At 37.0% G+C, this 12,434-nt stretch overlaps 1 pseudogene across 1 annotated transcript; it reads right to left on the reverse strand.

Moving 5' to 3' along the window:
- Positions 1–10,812: 10,812 nt before the first annotated feature.
- On the reverse strand, positions 10,813–11,684 carry LOC308421459 (cyclin-dependent kinase 4-like; annotated as a pseudogene). The gene has a single exon. The product of its transcript is annotated as a cyclin-dependent kinase 4-like (transcript).
- Positions 11,685–12,434: the final 750 nt, after the last annotated feature.

Below are 12,434 nucleotides of genomic sequence, written 5' to 3' on the forward strand. Positions count from 1 at the left end.
GGAGTTAGAGAAAGAACTCAAGCTGCTGAAGGGGTTAGTAACTCTGTAAGAGATCAACAATATCAACTAACCAGAGCCCCCAGACTTTCCAGGGATTAAACTACAATCCAAAGTGCATACGAGGAGGAACCCATGGCTCTAGCTGCATAGGTAGCAGAGGAGAGACTTGTTTGGCATCAATGGGAGGAGAGGCCCTTGATCCTACAAAGGCTTGATGCACAGTTATATGGGAATTCCAGGAAAGTGAGGCAGGAAGGAATGGGTGGGTGGGTAGGGTAGTACCCTCATAGAAATTGGGGAAGGTGTTGGAATAGGGGCTTTCTGGAGGAGAAACAGGGAAAAGGGATAACATTTTAAATGTAAATTAAAGACAACCAAAAACCAAAACCAAAAACCAAAAACAAAACAGAGAAGCCTTGCAAGCTCTCTCCCACTTGAGCCCACAGTAAAGCCTAAGCCTGCCACATACCCTCACCTGGTGATCTCATGAGCAGATAGGGAGGTGAACTGTGAGATCAGTCCTCTTTGGCCGAGCGAGAGAGCTGGCTGACTGCTATCAAGACTCAGACCCACTCACAGATGGCTGAGACCGCTAAACAGCCTTGCAAGTGCTCTTGCACCTGAGCACACAGAGAGCTTGCCACACACCCTTCAGACTGTCCAAGGAGGGATAGCCTGGAGCTCCTGGAGGAGAGCTAGAGTCATACGCTCTGGGATCAGGTGCTTTCCAGCAGCAAAAAAGAGCCAGGCAAGTGCCATCAGTACTCAGGACCTGGCTGTGCACAGCTGAGCCCCCAGAGAAGTCTTGCAAGAGCTCTCCCACCTGAGCCCATGGAGACAGAACTGCCTTCCTCTCCACAATGGATAAACAGGCTGAGAAATAAATTAGGGAATCAACGCCCCTCACAAAAGTCACAAAGACTGTAAAATACCTTGGGATGATCCTAACCAAACAAGTGAAAGATCTGTATGTCAAGAACTTCAAAACTCAGAAGAAGGAAATTTTCCATCTCAGAAGATGGAAAAATATCTCATGCTCACAGATTGGCGGAATCAACATTGTAAAAATGGCTGGCCATCTTGCCAAAAGCAATCTACAGATTCATGTAATACCCTTCAAAATTTCAACTCCATTGTTCAAAGACTTGGAAAAGGCAATATGCAAATTCATCTGGAAAAGCAAAAAGAGGAAAATCTATTCTCAAGAATAAAAACACTTCTGGGAGAATCACCATCCCTGATCTCAAGCTATATTATAAAGCAATTGTGATAAAAAATTGCATAATATTGGTACAGAGATAGAAAGCTAGATAAATGGAAAGAAACTGAGGACCCATAAATGCACCCACACACCTATAGTCACTTGATCTTTGAAAAGGAGCTAAAAGCATTCAATGGATAAAGGACAGCCTTTTCAACAAATGGTGTTGGTTCAATTGGGAGCCAAAATGCAGAAGAATGAAAATAGATCATTTCATAACTCCTGTACAAAGCTCAAGTACAAGTGGATCAAACATCTCTACATATAAATAGGTACACTGAATTTATTAGAAGAGAAAGTGGGGAAGAGCTTAGAACACATAGGCACAGGGGAAAAATTCCTGAACCAATGGCTGTTCCTCTAAGATCAAGAATCAACAAATGGGACCTCATGAAATTGCAAAGCTTCTGTAAGGTTAAGGACTGTTAAGAAGACAAAACAGCAGTGTATAGATTAGGGATGCCTCAGTCCTGCTTAGAAAAGAGAACAAAACTCTCATGGGAAGAAATGCAAGGTCAAATAGAGGAACAGGGATTGAAGAAAAGATCACTCCAAAGCTGCCTCCCCTGAGGAATTTACCACATATGCAGTCACCAAATCCAAGCACTATAGCTGATACCAAAAAGTACTTACTGGCAGGAACCAGACAGAGATGACCCCTCAGGGACTATGTTAGGGTCATATAGATACAGCTGCACATGCTTGCAGCTAACCATCAGTCTTAACCTGGGGATCCCAATGAGGTTGTTAAAGAAAGGACCTAAGGAGCTGAAAGGGGTTGCAACCTCATTGGAAGATAACAACATTATCAACCAACCAAACCCTCCAAAACCCCCACGGAGTAAAACACCAACCTTTGTGCACACTTTGAGAAACCTATTGATCCAGTTGTGTTTGTAGCTAAAGATATATCAGTGTCTGACATCAATGTGAGAAAAGATGTTACATCCAGAGAGGACATGTTTTCCCAATGTAAGGGAATTCCAAGGCAATGGGGCAGAGAGGAATCAAAAGGGAGTGCAGCTTTGTGAAGGCAAATGGAGGGGGAGGTGTAATGGGAGCAGGGTAAAATGATAACTTCTCAAATGTAAATACAGAGTAATTAAAAAAAAAAGAAAAAGAAAAATGACTAAAGCAAAACCTGTGGTATGTGTAATCCAACATATACAATCATTTGATAAAAGTACCACAAACTCCATGTGAATGTTTTCAAACTAATCATTTTATAAATTGCAATCTGTGTTAGTGGAAAAAGACAGACTGAAAAGTCTTAAAATCATTGGAGGACCTAAGTCTGTGAAATTATTGACATAGTTACAAGGCTATAGAGAAAATATCATGTTTCTCTATTTATTTTGTACTTCAAACTGCATAATCAATGATTAATTAAGAGAAAATAAAGATATCCACATTTAAAAATAAAACTCTAGTGTAACTCTGTGAAAGTATTCCATTAATAATGATCTGACAGAAGTCAGAAAAGAGATGTGAAAAGAGCATGGAAGGTAGTCATGATATTTTCTAGTTCCATCCATTTGCATATAAATTTCATGATGTCTTCATTCTTAATAACTGAATAGTATCCCATTGTCTAAATGAATGACATTTTCTGTATCTGGTCTTTGGTTGAGGGACATGTGGGTTGTTTTCTTGGTGGTATTATTATGGCTACAACATCTCTAATATCTTGGGTTCTCTAGTGCAATACAGTCTTAGCTTCATGTAACGAATTTCCAGCCTCCACATAGGGACTCACCTGCCACATGTCTGGCTTCATTGGCTATCTTTAACTGCACAAAATGATTCCACAACACATTTCCTATAACCTTCTTTATTATATTAAATATTTTGTTGATTATATTTTTTCTTATAATATATCTATTACAGTTTCCTCTCCTCCTCTTACTCCCTTAGTTAATCTCCATCTCTTTTTCAATCCAGATTTAGATGCTTTCTTCATAAAAAACAGACCTGTGAAAATAAAAGATATAAGATAAATCAAAATCAAAACAGAATATGATAAGACAACAGCTCAAGAGAAAATGCCAAAGAATAATCATAAGAAATGCATATTGATAGATGCAGACTACAGAGAGAGAGAGAGAGAGAGAGAGAGAGAGAGAGAGAGAGAGAGAGAGAGAGAGAGAGAGAGAGAGAGAGAGAACAGAGACAGAGACAGAGAGAAAGACAGACAGATTAGGGGAGAGACAGAGGGTGGGCAAGAAATCCCATAAACACACAATAATATTTTATGCCCTTCTTAACTCTAAGTCCAGAAAGGCATAGCAAAGGTGTCATGTTCTTCATCTTACTGGGGCTGGAAATTTTATCCCTCCTTAAAATGTGTGTGTGTGTGTGTGTGTGTGTGTGTGTGTGTGTGTGTTGGGGCGTGGTAGGTGGGTGTTTTCTTCACTTGCTAGGTCTAAGGAAATCCCAAAGTTCTTTTGTTTTCACAGTTTGCAAGTTTATCTGTGTATTATCTTGCTTTCAAGATATCACTTCCTTCATTGCATTCAGCATCAGGCCTCTCTTTAAACTTCTCATCCCTTTGAGCATGAGGCTTGGTCTCAATACATTCCTCAGTTCTCATATTTTCCTTGAGTTATACATTTTATATTCCTCTTTGTTTTACTTGCTCAATTTCATTCTAGCTTTGCCTAACAATAATCACTAGTAACCATGTAACACGGTTAATATTAATCTGTCTTAAAATCATCTCTGCTATGGACATTAATCCAAGACTCTTCTTTTTAGACCCAGAAGTATTCTTTGGACAAGGGAAGAAATCATCTTATTATTTGCCAAAATATCACACGAATATTTTCTAGGCCAGATGACAATATCTTCTCCCTCACAGTCTACATTGCCTTCAGCCCTCTCTTTCATGCTCCTATTGGGACTGTCTATTAAGCTTTCCTTATGTCATTTTTTGTTTCTAGTCCAAACCTTCAAAATCTCTCATGTTACTTCAAAAACAACCACATGGTCAGGCCTATCATATCAATACCAAGTCCTTGGTACAACTTTTGTCTTAGTTTCAATTCTCTTATTTTAAAGACAAACTGTGACCCAGGCAACTCTTACACCATTTGAATTTTAGAGGGTTTAGTCTATTAGCACCGTGACAGAGGACATGGTAGTAAGCAGACAGGTAAGGTAACAGAAAAGAGCCAAAGCTCACATCTTTTTTTTTTTGTTTGTTTGTTTGTTTTGTTTTGTTTTCTTTATTTCTTGGACTTTATACAGTCTGTGAGTTGTTTCTGGGGCAGTACGAGCCTCTGGGGTTAGCATCCCATTATCAGTGACTGCATATTATGTCTGTTCTTTTGTGACTGGGTTATCTCACTCAGAATGATATTCTCTAGATGCAGCCATTTTCTTAAGAATTTGGTTAGGCCATTGTTTCTCGTGGCTGAGTAGTATTCCATTGTGTAAATGTACCACAATTTTTGTATCCATCATCTTATCTATAAGTTGAAAGGAGAGACGGGAGGAAGCAGGGCCTGCTGTGGGCTGTTGAAACCTCAAAGTCCAGCCACCCCTCTGCAGTCATGTACTACTTCTCTCAACCAGTCTGTACCTTTTAATCCCCATAAATGGTTCAACAACTTGGAATAAACCATGCAGATCTAAGAGATAATGGAGGTCATTCTCATTCAAACCTATACAATAACCACACCAAAATGCAGTCAAATATGTATGTCAAATTAAATATCTCAAATCACAGAAGAAATAATTAACTGAAAGTAGGGAAATAACAGGAAAAAAAGTGACAGGAAATCTACAAAATCATCTTGACTTTCCTACTCAGTTTTATGCCTATAGTAATTCAAAAATACATAATTTCAAAAATATTACTTCTTTTAGTTTTTCATCATCATATTTCAAGTTGTCAAATAAATCAATTTATTTTAATACTATTTGTATTAAGATATTATTACCGCCATAGGATAGCGTGTCAGTGAAGTTCAAGAAAAGAAAAAAAAAAAGGAAAGAAAAGAAAAAACTATGATGCTCAATCCTTACACACCAAGAAAACATTGACTAATTCCGCGTTACATCCTGTTTTACATATACTTTATGCTCATTGTAACTAGTAAGACCTAAATGCACATTATCAAACCTTTGGGAAACCAAAAAAAAAAAAAAAAGCCAAGCACAGACAAAAATGTATTTGTATACTTTTATGCAAAAATGCTTAAAATTTGTACATTTATCTTTGTTTTTTTAAAATAAAGTTGGTCAAAACAAAAGAAGCTATTTTGATCTGAGACAAAAGTAAATAAATAAATAAAATTAAAATAAAAAATCTCAAAAAATATCATTACATACATGCATGAAAGAATATTTCAGTGAATACATGTCCAAACAACCATGTCAACATTGTTAATATTAATAATTTTCTTTAATGAATATCAACATATAAATTTTTGATATTTGGTCACATCCTTTACAGTATTTTGTAAATTATCTGTATAGCCATCAAATTATCTCATTAATATCTTATCCAAAATTAAACAAATAAACAACAATAAGAAAAAAAAATGTAAGATAACCACAGTGGTCACAATTGTATTTGTATAAAGTAACTGTCACTAGCAAGTATAATACAGTAATGACATATTTCAACTTCCATTGATTTGAGTTAATTTCACACTAGTATCTACTCCAAATAGTTATATAGAATGTATTTATTTATTTTATTAATCATTCCATTTGTTTACATCTCAAATTATATCCCACTTCCAGGTTTTCCTTCCACAAACTTCTCATCCAACATTTGCCTTCTCCCCCACTCTTTTGCCTCTATAGGGGTGCTCCCTCTCCCACACACCCTTTCCTGTCCCGCTACTCTACCATCCCCCTACTGGGGCATGAGAACTACACAGGACCAAGGGCTTCCCCTCCCATTGATGTCAGACAAGGACATCCTTTGCTAAATATGTATCAGGAGCCATGGGTTCCTCCCTGTACATTCCTTGGTTGGTTGTCTAGTCATTGGGAACCCTGAGCTCAGTCTGATGGTTGGCTCCAAGCAAACACATCTCAACTGGTCAGTTAGTGGCAGAATCCCCTAAGGAACAGCCACACCAGGTTTCTGTCAGCAAGTACCTCTTGGCAATAGCAACAATGTTAGGGTTCGGTGTCTGCTGCTAGGATGGACCCCTTAGTGGGGCAGTCACCGACAATGTACAGGCTTCCTAACTAAATGACAATACACTATTCAATGTATTTTTGTGTTAAAAGTTTCCAAAATTTGATATTTAAAAAAAAAAAAAATTATTCTTCCTGGTTTTCTCCTGTAATCTATTAAGATTAAAGTCTTCATTATACCTAATGTTTAATTCAAATACTGACACATAAGTTGCTTAGCAAATAGTAAGTAAGCAATAAAGGTCTTGTTGGACAAGTATTATAGACACAGCATTTGTAAGAATATGGATACTGCCTCCATATAACTCCCCAGGAATATTCAAGATGAAGTATCAGTAAATCAGCTGTAGAACAACTCTAAAAAAGGAATTGCAGTAAAAAGGCTGAGTTAGAGCTAAAGAAATTTATTTATTTTTAATTAAACAACTTTATTTTTAAAAAAACAGAGATATATGTACAGATATTTAAAAGTATTTTTGTATTTTTGCATGCAACTCTATGAATATATTTTTGTCAGTACTTGATTTTTTTAAAGGTTTGATAGGATGCATTGAAATCTTAATAGTTACAATGAGCATAAAGCACATGTAAAACAAAATATAACGTGGAAATAGTCAAAATAATTTCTAAATACCAAGAATTGCCACAAGGCTAAATTATTAACTTTTGAATTATTAATGATTTAAGGTCTAGGTGGACCACACTCTGAGGGGGTGCTATACACTTATATATTTTGTAAGAAGGACTGAGAACTTCTCTTTCTGTCCTCTGTGCTTTTTGAGCTTTATATGGTCTGTAAGTTGTTTTTTGGGTGTTCAGAGCTTTCTGGGGTTGGTATCCAATTATCAGTGAGTGCATATTATGTCTGTTCTTTTGTGATTGGGTAACCTCACTCAGTATGATATTCTCTAGATCCATCCATTTGCCTAGGAATTTCCTAAAGTCATTGTTTCTAATAACTGAGTAGTACTCCATTGAGTAAATGTACCAAAATTTCTGTATCCATTCATCTACTGAAGGCCATCTGGGTAATTTCCAGCTTCTGGCTATTATAAATAAGGCTGATATGAACATGGTGAAGCATGTGTCCTTATTGTATGTTGGAGCATCCTTAGAGTATATGCCCAGAAGTGGAATAACTGGGTCTTCAGGTAATACTATGTACATTTTTCTGAGGAACCACCAGACTTATTTCCAGAGTGGTTGAATCAGTTTACACCAACAGTGGAGAAGTGTTCCTTTATGCTGCGTCCTTGCCAGCATCTGCTGTCATCTGAGTTTTTATTCTTAGATATTCTGACTTCTGTGAGGTAGAATCCCAGGGTTGATTGGATTTGCATTTCCCTGATGACTAGGAATGTCCAGCATTTCCTTAGCTTCTTCTCAGTCATTCGATATTCTTCAACTGAGAATTCTTTATTTAGATCTACCCCACTTTTTAACAGGATTTTTTTCGAGTCTCTGGAGTCTAACTTCTTGAATTCTTTGTATATATTGGATATTAGACCTCTATCACATGTGGGATTGGTAAAGATCTTTTCTCAATCTGTAGGCTGTCATTTTGTTTTCTTGCCAGTTTCCTTAGCCTTACTGAAACTTTGCAATCTCATTAAGTCCCATTTCTTGATCCTTGGTCTTAGAGCACAAGCTATTGGTGTTCTGTTCAGGAAATTTTCCCATGTGCCTATGTGTTCTAAACTTTTCCCCACTTTCTTTTCTAATAGTTTCAGTGTGCCTGGTTTTATGTGGAGGTTTTTGATCCACTTGCACTTGAGCTTTGTACAAGGATATAAAAATGGCTCTATTTTCATTTTTATGCATGCTGTCTGCCAGATGAACTAACACCATTTGTTGAAAAGGCTGTCCTTTTTCCATTGAATGCTTTTAGCTCCTTTGTCAAAGAACAAGTGACAATACGTGTGAGAGTTCATTTATGGATCTTCTATTCTGTTCCATTGATCTACCTGTCTATCTCTGTATGAAAACTATGTGGCTTTTAAATACAAATATAATATAGCATAATTTAGGAATGATGATTCCTGTGGAAGTCTCCTTGTTGTTGAGAATAGATTTTTCTCTTCTAGGAATTTGTTGTTCTAGATGAATTTGCAAATTTCTCTTTCCAACTCTATTAAGAATTCAGTTGGAATTTTGATGGGTATTGCATTGAATCTGTAGATTGCTTTTGGTATGATTGTCATTTTTACAATGGTGATCCTTCCAATCCATGAGCATGGGAGATCTTTCCAGCTTCTGTGATCTCCTTCAATTTCTTTCTTCAGAGATTTGATGTTCTTGACATACAGATCCTCCACTTTCTTAATTAGGGTCACAATAAGTTTTTTCATGATTTTATTTTATTTTTTTTTTTTGTGACTATTGTGAAGGGTGTCTTCTACCTAATTTCTTTCTCCACATGTTTGTCCTTTTAGTTGAGGAAGGCTACTGATTTGTTTGAGTTAATTTTATATCCAGACACATTGCTGAAGTTGTTTATCAGCTGTAAAAGTTCTCTGGTGGCATTTTTGGGGTCACTTAAGTATACTATCATGTCATTAGCAAATAGTGATATTTTTACTTTTTTCTCTCTGATTTGTATCTTTTTGGTTTCCTTTTACTTTCTAATTTCTCTGGCCAGGACTTCCAATACTATACTGAATAGGTAGGGAGAGAGTGGACAGTCTTGTTTAGTCCCTGATTTTAGTGATTGGTTCAAGTTTCTCACCATTTAGTTTGATGTTGGCTACTAGTTTTCTGAATATTGCTTTTACTATGTTTAAGTATAGGCCTTGGATTCCTTCTCTTTCCAAGACTTTTAACATGAAGGTGTGTTGAATTTTGTCAAATGCTTTCTGAGCATCTAATAAGATGATCGTGTGCTTTTTTTTTTTCTTTTAGTTTTTTTATATAGTAGATTATGTTGATGGATTTTTGTAAATTGAACCATCCCTGCCTACTTGATGAAGTAGTGCTCATGAATGGGATAAAGCTTACCTGATAATGGGGATGATTGTTTTGATATATTCTTGGATTTGTTTTGCAAGAATTTTATTGAGTATTTTTACATCAATGTTCATAAAGGATATTGGTCTGAAATCCTCTTTCCTTGTAGGGTTTTTGTGTGGTTTAGGAATGAGGGTTATTTTGGCTTCAAGAATGAGTTAGGTTGTGTTCTGTCTGAATCTATTTTGTGGAATAGTTAGGAGAGTATTGGTATTAGGTCATCATTAAATTTCTGATACAATTCTTCACTGAACCGATCTGGTTCTGAGCTTTTCTTGTTTGATAGGATTTTAATGACTGCTTCTATTTCTTTAGGTATTATGAGATTGTTTAGATGGTTTATCTGGTCCTGATTTAACTTTGATATCTGGTATCAATCTAGAAATTTGTTCATTTCCCCCAGATTTTCCAGATTAGTTGAGTAGAGGCTTTTGTAGTAGGATCAGATGACTTATTGAATTTCCTCAGTTTTTGTCATGTGCCCACTTTCATTTATGGTTTTGTTAATTTGGATACTACCTCTCTGCTCTCTAGTTAGTATGGCTAAGGGTTTATTGATCTTTTGGACTTTTTCAAAGATCCAGCTCCTAGTTTTGTTGATACTTTTATGTTTTTACTTAGTTGATTTCTGCTGAGTTTTTTTTTTTTTTTTCTGCCATCCACTCCTCTTGGGTGTATCTGCTTCTTTTTGTTCTAGAGCTTTCAGCTGTGCTGTCAAGTTGCTAGTATTTGCCTTCTACAGTTTCTTTTTGGAGGCACTCAGAGCTATAAGTTTTCCTCTTAGTACTACTTTCATTGTACCCCATATGTTTGGGAATGTTGTGCTTTCATTTTCATTAAATTCTATAAAATCCTTTATTTTTTTCTTGATTTCTTCTTTGACCATGTTATCCTTGAGTAGAGCATTGTTCAACTTCCTTTTATAAGTGAGCTTTTTGTTGTCTTTATTGTTATCAAGGACCAGTCTTAGTCAATGGTGATCTGACAGGATGCATGGGAGTATTTCAATTTTCTTATGTCTGCTGAGGCTTGTTTTGTGACCAAATATATGATCAGTTTTAGAAAAGGTGCCTTGAGGTGCTGAGAAGAAGGTGTGTTCTTTTGTTTTATGATGAAATTTTCCCAATATAAATCAGGTAAGAAAGGAGACAGATAAGCCTGCCTTTTAAGGGAGAGAAATGGGAGGGGAAAGGGGGTAAAACTTATAAAGAGGAGTAGGGAATTGTCATTTAAGGCTTAAAATATTCTCTGTAAAAACAAAACAAAACAAAAACAAACAACAACAACAACAAAAAAAAAAAAAAAAAACTTGAGGACTTTCTACAGCCTCAGAGGAAGGCACAGGCCGCAGCTTCAGAGAGGTTCTTTACAGAGTGTCCAGAAGTTGACCCTTCTCACTCCGTGTCACTTTCCTCCTTGTGCAGGTAAGGGTGCTGCAGAGATCTGGAGGCAGAGATTCGCTTATGTTGGTTAAAGGTTCGCATCTCTAGCAGCAGCCGTGCCCCAGACTACTGACTGCACTGTCGGAGGCTCTCTAGGGGAAAAGCTCCTTGAGGTAGAAAGACCCCTCGAGGCCAGTCCTCTTCTGGAGGCAATCCAATCAGATCAAATATTTCGCCCAACTGGTCAGCCTCAGAGTTTTCTTAGAAGAGAGGCGTCCGACAAAACATCTCTGTGAAGATACAGCTGACACTCCACATGCCCACAGGTGTTGCATATGTAGACTGCGGAAGAACTTCAGGAGCCTGGTACCAGAGCCTAACAGCCACAGGTGTGAGGGCCATCTAGTAGCTGTAGGTTCTGGCAAGCTAAAGTCAGCAGGCTTGACTGTCCCATTACTTGTCACCAGACTGTTCTCTAGCTTCAGGTTCCGGTGAACGATGCTGTTTGCTTGAATAAAATCTAGGCTGCTCAGAAACTGACGCATTAAATCCTTAATGGTCTCAACTGGCAAGCCTGGTGGAAGTGCTTTGTTCAGATATTTCCTTAGGTCCTTGTTTATGTGTTCAAACACTATGGTGACCTTGATGTCCCAATCAGTTCGGGAAGTAGCACAGAAATCCATCAGCCTTAAAACATTGGGATGTTCAAAGGCCTCCAGCCTCCTTAACAAGTCCTTCTCACAAACTGTGCTCACAGGAAGGCCACCTCCAGATGCTCCACCATTAGGAACTCTCACACTCTTGAGGGGATCTCCGGCTTTGTACACTGTCCCATAGGTACCGACACTAATTTTAGCCATGGGTTCATATTGAGTGGTAGCCATTCTCTGAGAAGGGGATCTTATGCTCGGTCAGGAGCTGCAAAGGTGGCCGTTTATCTGAGCCAAGGAGCCGGTTCCTGCGGCGCTATACACCTGGAATCGGTCCCGGGCAGTTGGATGCTTAAATTTCTTAAAAAAAAGGGGAATGTCAGTCTTCTTAAATTATGTTTTTAGATGAAACTTGGGACCAGGAAAGAATTAAGACATGTCTCTTAAGGATACACAATAGAGAAAAAAGATGCTACTAAATAGTGTTCGAATGTGCAAATTTATGAACTATCTAAATCAAAAAGCTGGAAAGATTTGAATAAAATTCTGGAACTCAGGGACATAATACATAAATATATATAGATATATGTGTGTATATATATATATATATATATATATATATATATATATATATATATGGATAGATAGATTATATATATATATATATATATTATCATTACTATACCAAAGATAAGAAGAGGATGAAACATTGATCATATGAGATTTGACAAACATAGTTTTGGAAAAAGAAGTGGTAAAAATGCTAACAAGAAACAGTCCTTGCAAAAAGTGAATAAGAATCAATAAGAAACAAAACTTTGTACAAAGGAGAAGCAAAGGATGGACAATCTTGCTATTAATGAAATACCAGATGAGACAGAAGCATTTCATCTCTACTAGAATGGTCCTCAAGATCCTGGTGACATACTGAAATAAAGTTGAAATCTGAATATAATGTTCTTTCACTGATTTCCTGCTATAAAT

This window comes from Micromys minutus (genome assembly GCF_963924665.1).
Source record: "Micromys minutus genome assembly, chromosome: 6".
Classification (NCBI taxonomy): domain Eukaryota; kingdom Metazoa; phylum Chordata; class Mammalia; order Rodentia; family Muridae; genus Micromys; species Micromys minutus.